General features: G+C 53.0%; 1 protein-coding gene across 1 annotated transcript in view; it reads left to right on the top strand.

The window, feature by feature from the left end:
* LOC107114310 (CD320 antigen-like) overlaps positions 1-1,241 on the top strand; it is a 20,938-nt gene extending 19,697 nt beyond the window's left edge. The window contains exon 5 of the mRNA XM_015415756.1: positions 974-1,241. The gene's annotated coding sequence lies outside the window, so the exon portion shown is untranslated. The remainder of the gene's footprint in view (positions 1-973) is intronic.
* The last annotated feature ends 2,096 nt before the right edge of the window (positions 1,242-3,337 follow it).

The raw sequence follows: 3,337 nt of genomic DNA, 5'->3' as shown, positions 1-3,337 counted from the left end.
CGCTCTGAGACTCCTTCGGGTAGTGAAGGGCGGGGTATAAATCCAATCTCTTCTTCTTTTACCTCACAGGGTGTCTGTTGTGGGGAGGGGAAGGGAAAGGACTTTGTAAGCCGCTCTGAGACTCCTTCGGGTAGTGAAGGGCAGGGTATAAATCCAATCTCTTCTTCTTTTACCTCACAGGGTGTCTGTTGTGGGGAGGGGAAGGGAAAGGAGTTTGTGAGCCGCTCTGAGACTCCTTCGGGTAGTGAAGGGCGGGGCATAAATCCAATCTCTTCTTCTTCTTTTACCTCACAGGGTGTCTGTTGTGGGGAGGGGAAGGGAAAGGAGTTTGTAAGCCGCTCTGAGACACCTTTGGGTAGTGAAGGGCGGGGTATAAATCCAATCTCCTCTTCTTCCTAAAGTGACACAGAAATCTGCTGCAGCCAGAAACTTCATTCCTCAGGCTAGTGGGGTGTCGTGGTTAGGATGCTGGGCCGTGACCTGGGTTTAAATCCCCACCCTGCCATGAATCTGACTGGGTAACCTTGAGCCGGTCACTCTTTCTCAGCCTGGTCCCACCTCACGGTGTTTGTTTGGGGGAAATTAATTAATCATTCTATGATAGTATGTGTAGTATAGCGGGGAGATCCTAAGATTGTCTGGCAGCCCCACATTCTAGCTCTTTTAGTGTTATGCACCACTAGGTGGCAAGCCAGACTTGTTTTTGAGGCAAGAGACAATTCAGAGATGGTTTGCTGTTGCCTGCCTCTGCCCTGGTATTCCTTGGAGGTCGCCCTTCCAATTCCTAGCCACTGCTGACCCTGCTTAGCTTCTGAAATCCGACGAGATTGGGCTAGCCTGGGCAGTCCAGGTCAGGGCTTTTGGGGATAAAATAGAGGGAGAGGAGCTGCCCTTTGAAGAAGGGCAGAATAAAGCGATGTAGGTAGAGAAGGCTGACTGACCAAGTGCCATCTGCTGCTTCTCTTTCTGACAGTTTGATGCCATCCCTTCATACGGAATGTCCTCCGCCTGAACAAGATGGAGTCTCCAGTCCCAGATAGTTGTACCTGCTTCCCCAGCGACAGTCTCCACTGAAAACGTGTCTTCACCCAGGGCAAACGACCCCGTTCCATACAAGAGGGGCCACGATCCGTCAAGGGAGTAGGAAACTCTGGGCAGGGAAAGTTCCTGTATGGACCCCCACGTCTTCCCACCCCATGCAGCTGGACCTCCTCATCCCCCTCCCCTTTTGGTCCCTGAATAATCACTCCTAAATCCTGATGTTCCTTCTTCATTTCAGTTTTTGGAGGAATTGCCTGGGGGGGGGGGCGGGGTTTCCATGTTCTTTTTAAAAGTCTCAGTAGCATTCAGAGTTCTGCCCTTTCAGATGCCCAGTAAAGGGAGATTCTTCGCTTGCCTATGGTTAGACGTCTTCCCCCAATTTGTCACTTTTTATTTATTATTTCTGAACCAGCTCAGTGCCTTTGAGTGTCAGACTACTGTACCAAAAAATGAACAGGAAGACGTCACCATGAGGTTTTCTGGGTGTTCTGGTTTTGATCACAGCCAGGATGAAACTCCAACTTAAAGGACCATGGTGACCACCCGGCGTGGCCGCATCAAGAGGATTGGGTTCAAGGTGCTGCACTCCTGTTGTCCACGGGGAAAGGCTTTGTCTCTTTTGCAGGGGCAATGGCAGTGGGTCGTTTTGACCTGTGAGAAATAAATTTCCTTTCTGTTTTCCCTTGCCTTGGACATGACTGAATGTCACTGTGGATATTTTAATGTCTTTCTTCCCTGTATGTGTCCAGCTTCGTGTGTGGCCCTGGAGTTGACCCGCCTGTGGCCGTGGCATTGGCCCTGGGAGTTTGGGAGGGGTTCGTAAAGGAGGAGGTTGCGGAGGGGCCTCAGACAGACAGGGGACGGGGTTATGGTCACCCCGCAGGTCCCTCAGCCAACATGTGCTGAACACCTTCGGTCCCGTCTCTCTCTCTCTCTTTCTCTTTCTCTCCGTCTCGTTCCTTCGCACTTTCCTCCTCCCCAGCCCGTCCTTTTATCCCCCGCCCCACTCCCAGTGCCGCCTGCCGCCTGTAATCCCCGCCTCCCCTAATCCCGGCCTGGCCCCCCCCCTTGATAAACCCTTCTGGTCATTCTGGGCGTGGTTGTGGGTGGCGTAGCTTCCCCGTCATGCCTGCCCCTAGCCCTCCCTTTGCTTCACCGCTTCCCGGGACAGAGTTCCGAGGGGTCATGCTCTGCCGGCGTGGCCGCCTCTCCCTGTGCGTGGCCGCCTCTCCCTGTGCTGGTCGCCTCTCCCGGGGCCTCCCGGGGCAGGGCGTCGTGCTGTGGTCCCGTCGGTCCTCTCCTAAAGTCTGTTTGTTCTGGAGATAGGTAGGAGTTTTGTTCCATCCAGTCTGTTAATCTGTCAAGTAAATGCGCTGCATAAATTTTCCCTGGGATTGAGAGGAGACTAATAGGGCGATAATTTTGAGGGTCTGATCTACAACCCTTCTTATGAATAGGCACAATGGTCGAACGTCTCCAGTCCTCAGGTATTGCACCCGAGCTGTTTATTAGTGAGAAACAAGAGGCTAAATATCGCCCCCACCACTCGGGGTTCATTAAGAAGAGGTCAGGAGGAATAAAATCAGGCCCTGGGGGCTGAAGTACTGAAAAAGAATGCAAGCGGCCTGAAAACTGTCACAGCGCCGCAAAACTACCTAGAGCCGGGAAGGACCATTCTCTGCCAGAGAGCTGCCGTCCATCTGATTAAGCAGCATTCGGTGCTGTCCCGCACTGGGACAGCACGCGTAGTTTCCCCATGGCTGCTGTGGATACAGCTCGACAGAAACGGTCCTTCTGCATGTCAAGTTTCCCTGCCCCAGTACCCTGGCACTGGCCATTCCCCACACCGTGCCACTTTTCCAGGCTTTTTTTTTTTTTTTAGACAGGAGACGGGGTTATGGTCACCCCGCAGGTCCCTCAGCCAACGTGTGCTGAACAACTTCGGTCCCGTCTCTCTCTCTCTCGGTAGTTCAGCAGTTCGAGACCCGAGTGTGCCGCATGACAGAGTGAGCTCCCGTCTCTGGTTCCAGCTCCTGCCAACCTAGCAGTTCGAAAGCAAGAAATTGCAAGTAGATAAATAGGGACCACTTCGGTGGGAAGGTAACAGCGTTCTGTGCGCCTTGGTGTTTAGTCATGCCGGCCACATGACCATGGAAATGTCTTCGGACAGCGCTGGCTCTTCGGCTTGGAAATGGAGATGAGCACCGCAACCCTAGAGTCGGACTCGACTGGCTTTTGAGCAGGGGAACCTTTACCTTTACTTACAACAATGCAACAACCCTGACCTGGATGGCTC

Source organism: Gekko japonicus, unplaced genomic scaffold, assembly GCF_001447785.1.
Source record: "Gekko japonicus isolate JY-2015 unplaced genomic scaffold, Gekko_japonicus_V1.1 scaffold5955, whole genome shotgun sequence".
Taxonomy (NCBI): Eukaryota; Metazoa; Chordata; class Lepidosauria; order Squamata; family Gekkonidae; genus Gekko; species Gekko japonicus.
Note: the sequence above shows the minus strand (reverse complement) of the source record. Positions and strands in the feature narration are given on the sequence as shown.